The 14959-nt window shown below is 39.2% G+C and overlaps 1 protein-coding gene across 2 annotated transcripts in view; it reads right to left on the bottom strand.

Annotated features, from left to right (window-relative positions):
* pak2b (p21 protein (Cdc42/Rac)-activated kinase 2b) overlaps nt 1–14959 on the bottom strand; it is a 56141-nt gene that overhangs the window by 39369 nt on the left and 1813 nt on the right. Inside the window, exon 1 of one of the 2 annotated variants that reach the window (XM_041263830.1) lies at nt 1150–1250. The exons of the other annotated variant lie outside the window; for it this stretch is intronic. The gene's annotated coding sequence lies outside the window, so the exon portion shown is untranslated. Of the gene's footprint in view, nt 1–1149; nt 1251–14959 lie in introns of those variants that run through there. 2 annotated transcript variants of the gene reach the window in all.

Genomic DNA, 14959 nt, shown 5'->3' with positions numbered 1-14959 from the left:
GTTGATTACACCTTTATTTGTAGCAATATGGCCAACGTCTCTGTTTCTTGTCACGTGTACATTGGGAGACGCTATAGGAAGACGAGCAAACAGGACATGAAAAAAAACAGGAAGCTTTCTGTGTGTCAGGTACCTGTCTTGGGAGTTAGACTTCATGTCTGGAGTCAAACCCACATTCCAGAAGCCTTTCTGTAATTAAATTACTTCAACATTAAAAACACATACGTGTCAAAAATCTGATTCTTAATCAAATGAGCTAGCCTAGAAAATGACTGGTCTTGTTGAGGCAGAAAAACTTTTGAAGATTCCAACATGCATTGAAACAGGAAACAAATGTCCTCTTTTTTGCATTTTTTTCAAATGTTTTATTTAAACAGGGACGATGTACAAGTTTTTACATTCATGACAAGTCACAGGATGCATTGTACCCAGACTTAGCTATAAGCTAATTTACATTTGGAGTCCCTGGGCTCATAAGAAACCAAAATAAATATACAAACACCACATTACAATAAATACAACTAGATTAATAGATTAGTTCATGTAAACCAAAATCTTATATATTGTATTATTATAAATATAGCAGCTACCAAATACCAATACTGTTGTCTGCCTAATAAATAAAACTAAACTCATTCCCTTAATAAATACCCACCAACCCTTATAATATATTAAAATAGATCTTAGAGATATTTAAACAAATACATTTTCATTACAATGCATAATATACTACAAAGCTATAAACATTACCATTGTATTAAAAATTAAAATACACAGCTACAGTTCATGATCACAGACTTGTCTTTGTTTTAACCAAATCTTTACTTTAGTTATAAAAGTGTTATCATTATAAGAACCTTATCTATCATCCGGTAGTAAATTGCAAAACATGGTCCCCTTAATTGAGAGGACTGTCTGTGAAAAACTTAGCACGTCATCTTGGAGCTATGCAATCACCTCCTATAGCTGCTTTAGTAATTCTAGCATTACCACCTGAGTAGAGTTTATAAACTCCTTTAATGGTGGTGAAGCTAAATCCTGCAAAGACTTAAAAACCACACAGAAACCAAAACCAGCAAAACACAATCAGTCCACACTAACTATATGACAGACAATAAAAAGGGGTTAACTCCCCTATTTTAGATTTACCTTTCGCATGAAAATGTCTTTCTTGTTAGAACTTCACCCTTCCACTGAGCAGCAGAATTGAAATCTGACTCCCTGTGTAGCAGGCCAAGGCAGACACAGTACCAACTCCTCTCTCTCTCTCTCTCCCACTGCAAGTCCTGGCAAGCTCACAGACTCAGAAAAACACAGATATCATTCCTCTGCTACTTCAACAGAAACAAGTATGATCACGTAGAGCCCTGGCACCACACATCCATTCATCCATTCTCTCAACTCCTGCCTTATGAGATCCACACTCCCCACTGACTGGCTGAAGGGTTAGTTCAGTATTGATGTAAAGCCAAAATTCAAAAGTTGATTCTGGTTCCTGATACCTAATCACTTCTTGTGCTGTCTGTGTCAAAGTCTGCCTAATAGTTGAGCTGAAATCAGACTAGGATTTGATATGGCTGGCAATTAAAAGTACAGTGGATCAGGGGTGTGCCACTGGAATTCTGAGCCCTCTACAACTGTGGAAAACAAAATTACAGACGTGAAAATGATGTAGGCAGGAAGTATCCATTAAGGTCTGTAAGTTTTGCTTTTACTGTGAGTAAAATGCAATTTACTGAACAGTTTCAAATTATAAATCAAACCTGTACAAACGTGTGGTGTGTCTCAGTTGGTCATGCAGAACTGCAGCCTGTGCTGGAAAGATCTATCTGACAGCTGCAGGCGGTGAAATTCCTCCACCACGCCCCACAGCACCCAGCCCGATGCCTGGAGTGGAGGAAGGGACTGTCCTGCAGGTGTGTTTGAGCACGAGTGTGTCTGTCAGTCGCTGTGTAATGTCCTTATAAGTGAGGCCAATTTTGCGACACCACCAAAAATCTCCGCTGACCAACAGAAAAGTAGGGTAGGGAAAGCAGGGTTTCTGCTAATCATTTTCTCTTCATTTTGCCCTGTTATTTTGTTGAATCAGAGGCATTGTGGTACTGTCATTTGAATTGATGAGTTCTCATAGAATACGTTGGGTCAACACCAGAAATAACCGGTCAAATCACTTTTCAGACTTTTAAAAATGAACACTGCATATGTAGCACAACATGTCTATATCTATGGATAGTTATAGGATTAATTGTTACATGTGCTGTCTGCTTTTGGAGCTGGATTACTTGCTGGTTTCTCTTTGTTTTTTGGTTTGATGTGGTTCTCAAACAGACTCAATTGCTCACCTATTTTCATTTTTATAGGTTATATTTGCATTGTAAGGGTCTCGACCATTCTTAAAATTTTTGAAGCGAATGATAAATCTCTGGAAACACTTCACTTTTCATGCAGTGTTTTCAATAAAATATTTACAGTACTTTTAAACTGGAAAATGGTACAATTAGAGCTGTCTAAAGGAGCTTAGCACACTTCTATTGAGACAAACCCTGACAGGCAGAACAGATGGTATTTTTTGATAAATGCAAATAATATGGGTTATTTATCTCCGAAAATGTATTCATGCGTTGTGTGTGTGCGTTATATACATACACGTTTAGTTCCTTCAGATCTGTAGACTTGTCTAACCTTTCATTACTGGAAACCATGAAATAATACCTTCATTACTCATTTCTTGTAAAGACGCCGACATATCTACATATCTGAATTTTGTTCATTGTTGTTTTCTTTTGAAACCTCTCCAATCACATGAAAATAATCTGTTATTTTCCTCACCTTGGTTTGACAAGTTTTTGAACTGTCCGGAAACAGTAGCCATTGCACTGACAAATCAGTGAAATTGGTGGGGTATGGGATTTGTAGTTTTTAATGTGTGACTAACAGTGGGCAGTGGACATCAGTAAAACTACATTCCCAGAGTACATTACATTTGAGCTATGAGAGGGTTTAGATCTGTGAGCTTTTTTTTTGTTTTGTTTGTTTGTTTTTCACTGTCAGCTAAAAACAAATTCACATTTTAAGTCAATTTTTAGGAATTTCTAGTAGTACATGTGCGCCTAAATTCATTTTCATTGCACAAGCAATTTTTTTGTTGCCTATGCGACCAAATTGGTGGCACTGTAGAGCCCTGTTGTTATGTTGCTTTGTTTCTGATTTAATTCCCCGAGAAGAATAGTCACCACGTTTATTACTATTGAAGTGTACTTGCCGCTCTCTGTGCTTCCTTTGGGCGACAGTTTTATTCTCTTGGTGGGCGGGATCGAGTGCGTCATCCCAGGACGGGGCCTGTCGGCAGCTCTGATATAGAGAGCTCAACAATACCTACCCGAAGGGCAGGAATATCCCATACCTAATGTAGTGGGGGTCATCTTCTCTTTCAGGGAATCAGGGTTACGGTAAGTAACCTAGCGTTTTTTTTGCCACACTGGAAACCTTTAGCCACTGAACAATACTATAAACAAGTTATAAGCATACTGTTTCAGCAAGGCAAAATCTGAAAACACATAGATATTTGGCATAATGCCAACCATTTATAATACACATAAAATATTACATTTAAATTTGCACTATAAGTGATTCCCATTTAATAAATGCCAAATTTATAGTCCCACATGAAAAAAAGGTTACAGATTTCCTAAATTATGAATAGGTTTGTAGAGATATTGTTGTACTGCATAATCCTTTACATTACTTTGACGCGGTTTTCTTTCTACTAGGCACTACAGAACAGGACAGTGCTATAGTGCATGTTAATACTGTAGCGATCTGGACTACTTGTATTATATGGTTTTATGTTGCTGTTCTGTGTTTTGTCAATGTCCCGAGTGCTTGTACATGTGAACGAGTGCACACATGGGGGACAGTGATCGAGTCGTGCTCCCAGTGTGGTTGGGAATGTTGTCCAATCACGTGTCTTGTTATGTCTAAATGTTCCATGTTTTCGCAGGGTTTGGGGGTATAAAAGGGCAGGCTGCAAGCTGCTGTGGTCTGTGCTGTGGAGATCTGGCTGCAGTCTGCTAAAATAACTTAGCTGTGATCTTGAAGCTGCGTGTTTCTGCCTGCAGTCTGTGAAAATATTATTTTGTGACCAGAGGGTATGTTTGAAACCATGACTGCTTCACCTCCCTGTGACTAGTATCAGGGTCATATTTTTGTTGTGTGCATGGGTGACTGGTATTCATTGGGCTGCATCTTTTGGAACAGGATTCTGGTAATTGGTCTGTACAATTTGTTTTCTAATATTTTTTTCCGTTTGAACGCAATGTGGGTTTTTATTTTGTTTTGTTTGTTTTTGACAAGCAGCGCTGTCTGCTGATTGCTTCTATTAGAGCCTCTGTCCTCCCGTTTGTGGCATGCATGTTACGTGATCAGGCGAAGAGCTTTCATTTGGTAAAATGAAATCAAACTAAAACGGTCTGTATTGACTCATCTACCAGCACACGTTGAATGCGTTGCAGTCTTTCACAAGTACACTTTTTAAAGCCTTTGCCACAGTGGCAAACTTCGAGAAAAATAGTTGAGCCACAAGGGAAAACGTTTCGCTTGTGGCGAGAAGGCAAGCGGCTATCAAGAACGTAGCATAATCAAGCTGGGTTAAATAAATCGTTCAGATGAAGAACAGTAATGTGTATTCCAAACAGTTTTGAGATATTCAATCTTTTAGAAAAAAAATCCAAAGTTCCACAATAGATAGATTTTCATATAGTATGAGGTTTTAAAATATAAAATGTGGGACACAGTACATGTCCAGTTTTACTTGCGATAAGTGGAAAAAACGTTTATGTTGTATATTCCTTAATGGAACAGTGACAAACGGGTTTTCCACTTATTCTTGCAAGGACACATGTGATCAAGTGTAAGTGACGTCTTTTAATGGTGCAACAACTATCTAGATCTATATATTGGAACAACGACAACAAAAGCAAAACTCCACAATCGCAGTAAAATTTCTCTGGATATTTAAAATGTGAGATGATGCACAATTAGTACAGTTTTTTTAGTAATCAATAAGTAACCTACATTATTTTAACTACTAATACAGTATAACTCACATGCAGAAACTACTACTACACAGTAGGCTACGATTGAAAAAAAAAAAAAAAAAATTAAAAATTGTGAATTAATTTGACAACTACTTCCACAGTGTAAGCATGTGCATGACTTTTCCTGCCTCGCCTGCAGGGGGTTGCGAGGATCTCCATTTCTTTCCATGGCTCCGCCCCGCTCCTCCCACCACAATGCTGTGAAAAATTTCTGATGAGAACCCTTCAAGTATTGATCATCCTTGTTATACAGCGTTTTGGGTCTTCCAGTCCGGGGTTTGTCAATTACAGATGTTTCTCTGTACTTGTTGATTATGCTTCGGATACCACACCTTGAAAATCAAGTGATGTGAGCTATTTCACTCAATGTTTTTCCTTTTTTATGCAAGTCAAGGTTGTTATAATAGTAGAAAACACTAGCGGGGGCTTTGAGTAAACTGTTGATGCTCAATGTATCAGAGTAGAAAAATGCAACATGTCTAAGACTTTTGCACAGCAGTGTGTGTGTGTGTGTGTGTGTGTGTGTGTGTGACGTTTGAGTACACATGCTGGAAACTAGTTTTTTTTCATAATTGACAATGTTTAACATCTTGTACGTTTCTGTAAATACTTGAAAATGAAAACACCTTACAATATACAAAACAAAGCAATGTTCAAAGAAATTTGAAAATTGTCTCTAAATTTTGGATTCCTCAAAATAGCCACCCTTTGCCTTAATAACAGCCTCACAAACACAAGGTATTCGGTTAACAAGTTTCAGCAGGAAATCACCCAACATGTCTTCCCAGCTCTTCTGCAGCAATTCCCAGAGATGCAGAGCACTTGTGGGTAGCTTTGCTTTGACTCTTCTGTCCAGTTCGTCCCATACAAGTTCTATGGGATTAAGGTCTGGAGACTGGGCAGACCAGGTCATTAGATTGAGTTGTCCTTCACTTTCCTTCTTCGCCAGATAATTCTTGCACACTTTGTGTTTCGGGTCATTATCTTGCTGAAGAATGAGGACTGCCCAACTAGCCGGAATCCTGCTGGAATGGCATGCCTCTGAAGTATGCAATTAGACCTATGCTGATTGAGCTTGCCATGGACTTGGTAAAGATCACCAACTCTGTCACCAGCAAAAGCAACCCCAGACCATGACACTGCCTCCTCCACGCTTGACAGTGGGAACCACACATGCAGAACTCATGCGCTCACCCTCTCTGCGTCTTACAAATACTCGGCGGCTGGACCCAAACATTAAAAATTTTTGACTCATTGGTCCATAAGACCGACTTCCACTCCTCAAAACGTCCAGTTTCTGTGTTTTTTGGCCCAGGCAAGTCTCTTCCTCTTATTCTGCACTCAATGGTTTCTTTGCAGCAATTCTTCTAGTTAGGCCAGCTTCACGTAATCTCTTCTGAACAGTTGATGTTGAAACATCTGTACTACTAGTAGCATTTAACTGAGCTTGTATTTCAAGGGCAGTTAATCGCCGGTTTTGCAGACTTGTGACTCAAATGAACTTGTTCTTGGATTCTGAGGACACCCTTGGCCTGCCTGACCTTGTTCGGTCCTCATGAGTGCCAGTTTCTTCAAATCGTTTGATGGTCTTGGCGGTAGCACTTTGAGGTGGCAGCAGTTACCGTGGAAGCAGCAGTTACCGTGGAAGAATCATAGGATCTTGACTGGTTCAGGATGCAGAACCAATTCTGAAAGATGGTGTTTGGCTGCCTTTCTCACGTCATTCTGTAGAAACTGCAGGTGCTTGAAACATTGGTCCAACAGGCATGCCATGATGGGAAATGTTTCTGCAAGTCCTTCTTTGAATTGTTTTGTTAGTTGTTTGCTGACTTCTGCCTTAAAAGGCTCGTGTAGCTCCCATGTCACTGTCTGTTGGCTTGAGGTTGCTGACTGATAATGACAGGGTAAATGAAAGAAAGCCCCACATGCTGTTCTGCGCACACAATAGTGGTTGCTTTTGCCAGCGGTCTTAGTACAGGTAACAACTGCTCTATCAGGTCCCAGACATTACTTTTCAACAACAGTGACTTGCGAGCGGAAGCTTTTGTGACAGTTTCATCTATCAGCACAGTCTGAACAGCCAGTCGTTGCTCGAATAAGAGTGAAGAACATGAAGAACAAGGTTCGACCATGTGCGCAGTCGTTCAGACGCCTATTTTGTTTGTAGTTGATCTGAATTTGCCATTTTTTTCAGCTCGTAGTGGCCAATGCAGAGTGACGGAAATGCCTCACAACTCGTCTTGCTGCTTCTAATGCTTTGGAGATGTCAGGAAGACAAACCTCCCTTGATCGCTAATTGTAGAGTAGGGTCGGAACCAGCCAGGTCATTCGGTAACTGATCACAGATCTCCATTGCCAGATTCATATGGCTGGCACTGTCATGAACCGTACAAAAACATCAATACCCCACTCTTGCACAATATTGTTCATACCTTCAGAAATATATACAGCAGTGTGTCTTTCAGACATAATTGCAGTTTGCAACACCTTAGCTGCCATGATTCCGTTATGTAACATGCAGTTACAGTAATGCAAGCATCCATTGTGACCAATGTGCAGAGATGAGTTGTGAGAGAAACGCTCCGTGTTGTAAGTTCTGCGGCAAGCTGGCTTTGTCATACTCGCATTGAATTTGTTTCCAGACGCTAGCGCGGGATGGAACTGTGTACCCAGGCTCAAAAAAATGGATAAGATCCTGAAATCCCTGCCCATGAATTGCTGAAACTGGACGTATGTTTTTCACAACGAATGGTATTAGTTTTTCCGTTATTTCCTGTTTCCGTCTTTCACTTGTTTGACACTTCAAAAATTAAAAAATGTTATACTGCCTATTCTGCGTGTCACTTACCTTGATAGCAGTACCACCCGTTGCTTGACTTTCAGCCGACAGGTTTAATAGACGTTTTCCTCACGCTTCCCATTGAAAATGAAGGATATCAAGGATCTGTAAAGATTCTGTATGGAGGAATGGCCTAAGATCCCTTTGAATGTATTCTCCAATCTCATAAAAAATTATAGAAAAAGGCTCAGTGCTGTTATCCTTTTATCCTTGCAAGGGGAGGGTGCACAAAGTACTGAAAACAAGGGTGCCAATAATTGTGACACTTCATTTTTTTGGAAATAAATTTATAATTTGATTAATGTGTAATTTTGGCTGATTCACCTTAATCATTAATAAAGTACAATATATTTCACTTGTTGGAAAATTACAATAGATCACTACCTGTTTTGTTTATTTTATATCAAGGGTGCCAATAATTTTGGAAGTACTTGTAATTAATATATATTTTACACACACACACACAGGTAGTGGACAAAAAAATGGAAACACCTGGGTAAATGAGGGACACCAAGTATACTGAAAGCAAGGGCTTAGACACAGGTGTGGCTCATGCTATAATTAAGCAAATAACATCCCAGCATGCTTACGGTCATGTATAAAAATGCTGGACAGGCTTGGTTGCCTAGAATTATGGCTAGCATGGCTGCAACAGGAGACCTCACTCTAGGGGTGAAAGGCAGGAATGAGAGGCTAGCGAATTATCCCACTCCTGCCCGAACTCACTCCGGAATAGCTGTTTACAGGAAAATGGGACTTTCAGCCTTTGTGATTTTGCAGCTTTCTATAAAAGGAAATATTTAGTAGGGCTTCCTGGTGAGGTAGCCAGCCTCCCCCTCCCTATTTATAACTCCTGTTTCCCTTTTCTGCTGCTGAAGTCTGTGTGCATTGACCCAAGCTCCTCCATGCACTGCACACACAGGCCAGTTTACCACTGCTGTCAGGTACTGGCTTGAAACTCACACTACCGCACCTTCCTGGGTTTTACAACTACCTTCAGTGAAGTTTACTATTGAAATAATGAGACAGTTTGATGTTTAAACCAACTCAATCACAGAGGGTGCTCTTATTCCTGTAATAAGATCAAGGTTACGGTGAAATGGAATTTCAAGTGTATATGTTTAGTGAAGATTGGTGCAAAATCAAGGAGTTATCATGTTCACCATGTTCAGTGTGACACAGACACTCAGATATGTGGTCAGTTAAACAAATTTTAGTAATACTGAAGTCATTTGAAATATGGCACTTTATAGAACACTGGTTTTATCCATTAACACAATGGGGACCTTTATAGGTAGATGCTTCTATTCATAAACGTGGACTAGGTGGGAATTGTAATATAAAATCTGGGCTCTCCAAAACCTTCCCATGGAGGGTCCAGGAAATATATCTACCTTCAATTAAACATTTTCAACAGCCAACAACATACAACCACAAACGTTTGTAAGAATTGCAGTCTAGCAGGCTAACAGTTAAACAGACCTGAAATCCCTATCAACAGAGTAGCACAGCTTAGAGCTCCACCCCTCTCGCAGAGTCCTCTCTCAGAGTCCTCTCCACCTCTAGGGAAGTCATTTTTGGGGTCTGTTTTTTTTAAACTTTGCATTGGAACCCCGCATAAATACACATTGTTTCACCTTTACTTCAGAACCACGGTTTCAAATTTAGCAACTGCAAGGAATCCTTTCACACCTGTTATCATCAACTTTGCAACTGTGTTGCATTCTTAAGAAGGAAAGGCTGCTAACAGTGACGAGCGATAGGATATGACTGCATGTCGTTTTGGTTTTACACATTAGAAACAACAATGAAATAGTCCTTAACAAGCTTCCCCCAGCTTCTTACTTTGGGAAGTCGTCTGCTATCTGCATTACCACTAAAAGGAAGAAGATTTACTGCAGCCCTCTGTTAACGAATACACTCAAACCATTCTCTACTCCAGTATTTTTATTTACTACCTATTTTATATAGTTTCTCAAGGAAAATGCATTAACACAAACATCTTAAACTCTTACTGTCTATAAACTAAAACTCTTAGGGCTGTATCCTGTTCACAGTGCAAATGCAAGAGAAAATGGCGCTTGCCCCCGATTCTGTGACACATAAATGAAGCGAAGATGTAAAAAACAATACTGCACTGAAATGATATTCTCAAGACATGTCTTGTCCCATCATTAACATAATCGCTGAACTGATTCTGATAACAGTGCAATGGGGTCCCAAATAGACAATTGAGCACTATGTTAAGACCCACAGAAACCAGGTTTATTTAGTGGTGCAATCAGACACTTTAACAATTTAACACACTACAAAAAGCAAAGTAGTCCTAAGTAACAACTGCATGCGTTCGGACTGGAACACAAAGAGGAAATCAAAGAGAGAAAAAGTAAAGAATGGCTGGGATGAGTGAGGGGGATTTTTCTCTGGCGCTACTCCATCACTAAATTCTTGTAGTTCACATTTAGAGAATGCCACAATGATAAATAATTTGCTTTATGCAGTAATTTAAAATTGAGTATGTAAGATTAAGACTTAGTTTGGTATGCCACTATTCACAAGCCACCATTTCCAACATCCATAAATGTAGTTTGGAGGTACTTGAGATACAACTACAATACTACAAAAAAATTTCCATAATTAAAATAAATTTAAATAAAATATTAATTTAAAAAAAAATTATTTAAATCAAAAACAGGATTTTTTTTTTTTTTTTGATTTAAAGAAAATCTATCTGTGGGAAACTGAAGTCATACAAAAGGATTATTGTAAAATTGTGAACAACAAAAAAGGCACTTTTGTGAAAACAAAAAACCGATTGGCTAATATATATATATATATATATATATATATATATAGATATATATTATATATATATATATATGTATATTGACATAGTAGTAAGTGTGACCACAACGAATTTCTGTCAGGAGAGCAAACAGCTTAAAAATAAGCTGCTGTCAGGAGAGCAAACAGCTGTTCATCACTGAGTCAGAGCACTCTCCATTGCTTTTGGCACCTCCTGACGTGAAGTTTTTGCATCCAGTAGATGAAAAAGCTGAGCTTCTAAGCTTTCCAAAGATATTGCCCCTTTCAGTCTAGCTGCTACAATGACAGAGCAATAGACTCAAAACAGAACCTAAGCTGTGAACTCTCACATGATGAGAGGCTTAACTTCAGGCGATTGTAGTTCCGGCTAGGAGTACCACACACACTGAACGTGTCAGTGGAAATGAGTCTATACTCTTAAACAAGGTAGGTGGCTTGTATGGTGCCCGAGTAATATGTGCGTAACCTTCGGTGCACTGGCGCCCCAAAATGAATGAGTTTTAAGAGTTAAAGCAAAAGTCAACCCCTTGCAAAACACCACCTAGATAGACATTTTTATAAACAGTTTACTTTCTGCAGTGTACTGAGTTTCTATAATGCTTAAAGATAGTGGCAGAGAATCATGTATGAGAGAATAGTCTCGCGGCACTTAAAATATCCAGCACTACTTTTATTTATTTTAACCAAAACTACTCAGATTGCGGCTCAGTGCTTTCGTCACTGACACCCACTTCCTTAGAGATAGTTGTAGCGTTTCAGGCATTCTAAATTGGGTGAAAAGTACAGTAGCTTGGTATCTTAAAATCTCTCTGCAGGACTTTCCCCGCACTGAAAGTTGCAGATATGTGGGAGCAACTTGGAAAATGCATGATTCCTGTGATTCAAGCCCTGACATTCAATGTGTGCTGGTAGATACTTCAATACAGACCGTTTAGTTTGATTTCATGTTGTCCAATGAAAGCTCTTTAGCTTGATCACGTAACATACACATGTCACAAACACTGTGTTTGGTGGGAGGACAGGAGCTCTAATTAGAAACAGCCAGCGGACAGCGCTTCTTGTAAAAAAAACAAACAAAACAAAAAATCACATGGCATCCAAACGGAAGACTGGTAATAAAACAGTACATTGTTTATATAATTACTGCTAATGATTTGAATGCAAATTATATTTATTTTGAATACAAGCATAAGAAGTTGTATAGGGAAACTAAATCTTGTGTGCACTGAACGTCATATTTTTTAGATCATTTTTGGCGACCTATACTTCGGTCATGACTCCCACTTTGATAAACGTTGGCTTAAAGTAAGAAAGTGAATGAGTGTGTACAGGTTAAACATGTTCTAGAAAAACAAAAGTTTGGTTGGGACTGCAAAATCAAGGTAGTGATCATGTTCACTTGGTAGTGTGACAGACATGGTCAGTGTATAAGAGTCCCCATTTTTTGAATGAGGATCCTAAAAACTTCCTCCCTAGTTGCTAAATAAATAATATTTAAACCTACAGTCTCAGGTATGACTTAACTACTGCTGTGACTTAACTACTACTGGGTTTCTTACCCAAGGAAGTGGGTTCTATACCATATTTAGCTATTCATAAATATGCTTTACTGACTGGTTCAATTTTAGTTTCCAATGATTTTTGTTTGACATCAGCAACATTCTTTTCTGCCCTTCTGTATACAATTATGTTTCAAGTTCATGCAGCAGCATGATTTTGTCATTTCTTGATCTTGCTTGTGCTGGCTGGAAATTAATATGATTTCTGTAACTAATGTTTCTAGATCAAATTCTAGATTAATCGTACATAACATTATGTATTTGGAACAGGGATCAAATGGCTTAACCCTTTGCCATCCTATGTCGGACCTGATCCGACATTACAATTTTCTCTTTGCGGTCCGAAGTTGGACAAAAAGCACAAATCTCTACTTGTTTCTCAGGAAAAAGCAGAGCCTTTCAATGGCCAAGTGAGACCGATAGGAGCCGAGACATGCCCCAAAAAAAAAAAAAAAAAAAAGGGCGGATCTGAGCAATACACATAGCCCCTGCACCACAGACAGCACGGACACAAACAAAGAAGAGAGCTGCTTCTGCATTCAGCGCTCAAAGAATATCACTGACAGCAGAGCTTTTTGAGGAGTTATACTAATAAAATAATGACTTGGATCGCATTATTGAGGAGTTTGGTGATAAAACGAGGAGATGATTTATCGGTATGCATGACTACGAAGAGGTATGTGAAAAATACAGTGAACAAGGGGTGGAGCAGGGCTGGAGGTGCAGTACTGAGTGTCCTGTTGATATGCAGTGCCTTTTAAACCTGTTTTACTGTGAAAAAAACTTTTAAAACAGCACGTGTAAAATAAAATTGGACTTGACGCGTCTGACAGGAGCTGAATAAATGGACTGCAAAGGGTTAAACACCATCTTCCTTTCCTCTTCTCTTTCTTTGTGATTAGGACAGCAATCAATTGGGGCTAAATAGTAATTGGTGACATAAGGATTTAGAAGTGAGAACTTGGAGTAGCAAATAAGGATCATACAGTGCCTATAGACCCTTAACTTTTTTCACATTTTGTTGTGTCAGTGCCTCAGAGTTTCATGCATTTAAATGAGGATTTTTTCCCACTTATCTACACACCATACTCCACACTGTTAAGGGGAAAAAAATGTTTTTTATTGAGAAAAAAAAAATATATATATATATTTATTAAAAATGCAAAACTGAAAGATCATAATTGGATAAGTCTCCAGCCCCCTGAGTTAAAATTTTGTGGAAGCACCTTTGGAAGCAATTACAGCTGTGAGTCTGCTGGGATAGGTCTCTACCAACTTTGTACACCTAGATTCTAGACCATTCTTTACAAAACTGTTCAAACTCTGTCAAGTTCCTTGGGGAGCATTGATGGACAGCAATCTTCAAGTCATGCCACAAATTTTTGATTGGATTTAGGTCAGGGTTCTGACTGGGCCAGTCAAGGACATTTACCTTTTTGTTCCTTAGCCACTCCAGTGTAGCTCTGGCTGTGTGCTTTGGGTCGTTGTCATGCTGAAAGGTGAACTTCCATCCCAGTTTCAGCTTTCTTGCAGAGGGCAACAGGTTTTCCTCAAGGACTTATCTGTACTTTGCTCCATTCATTTTCCCTTCTATCCTGACAAATGCCCCAGTCCCTGCCGATGAGAAACATTCACATAACATGATGCTGCCACCACCAAGCTTCACAGTAGAGATGGTGTTCTTTGGGCTATGCGCTGCGTTGGGTTTGCGCCAAACATAACGCTTTCCATTCAGGCCAAAAGTTCAATTTTAGTTTTGTCAGACCACAAAACTTTTTATCACATGGCTACAGAATCTCCTGAGTGTTTTTTTTTTTTTTGCATACTTCAAACAGGATTGAAGGTGGGCTTTCTTGAGTAATGGCTTCCTTCTTGCCACTCTACCATACAGGCCAGACTTGTGGAGTGCTTGGGATATTGTTGTCACATGCACACTTTGAAAGTCTTGGCCATAAAATCCTGTAGCTCTTACAAAGTTGCCATTGGCCTCTTGGTAGCCTCTCTGATCAGTCTCCTTGCTCGTTTATCCAGTTTGGAGGGACGGCCTGATCTAGGCAGGGTCTTGGTGGTGCCATACACCTTCCACTTCTTAATAATCGTCTTGACCATGCTCCAAGGGATATTCAAGGCCTTTGACATTTTTTTATACCCATCCCCTGCCTTTCAAAAATTTTGTCCCGGAGTTGTTTTGAAAGCTCTTTGATGCTCATTGTCGAGTCTTTGCTTTGAAATGCACTACCCAGCAGAGGGAACCTACAGGAACTGCTGAATTTATCCTGAAATAAAGTGAATCACTACAATTTAACACAGGTGGAGGCCACTTCACTTGGTGTGTAATTTAAGGCAACTGGTTAGACCTGAGCTAATTTAGGAGTGCTATTACTAGGGGTGTGGGCACTTATCCAACCAAGCTATTTCAGTTTTTATTTTTAATTAATTTTCTACAAATTTCTAGAATATTTTTTTCACTTGGAAGTTGTGGGGTAGGATGTGTAGATAAATGAAAAAAAAAAAACTTAATTCCAGGCTATAAGGCAGAAAAAACCAAAATTTTGAAAGGGGGTGTAAACTTTCTATAGGCAGTGTGTGTGTGTGTGTGTATGTGTGTGTGTGTGTGTGTGTGTGTGTGTGTATATATA

This window comes from Polyodon spathula, chromosome 11 (assembly GCF_017654505.1).
Source record: "Polyodon spathula isolate WHYD16114869_AA chromosome 11, ASM1765450v1, whole genome shotgun sequence".
Classification (NCBI taxonomy): domain Eukaryota; kingdom Metazoa; phylum Chordata; class Actinopteri; order Acipenseriformes; family Polyodontidae; genus Polyodon; species Polyodon spathula.
This window is presented reverse-complemented; position numbering and strand designations above follow the sequence as displayed.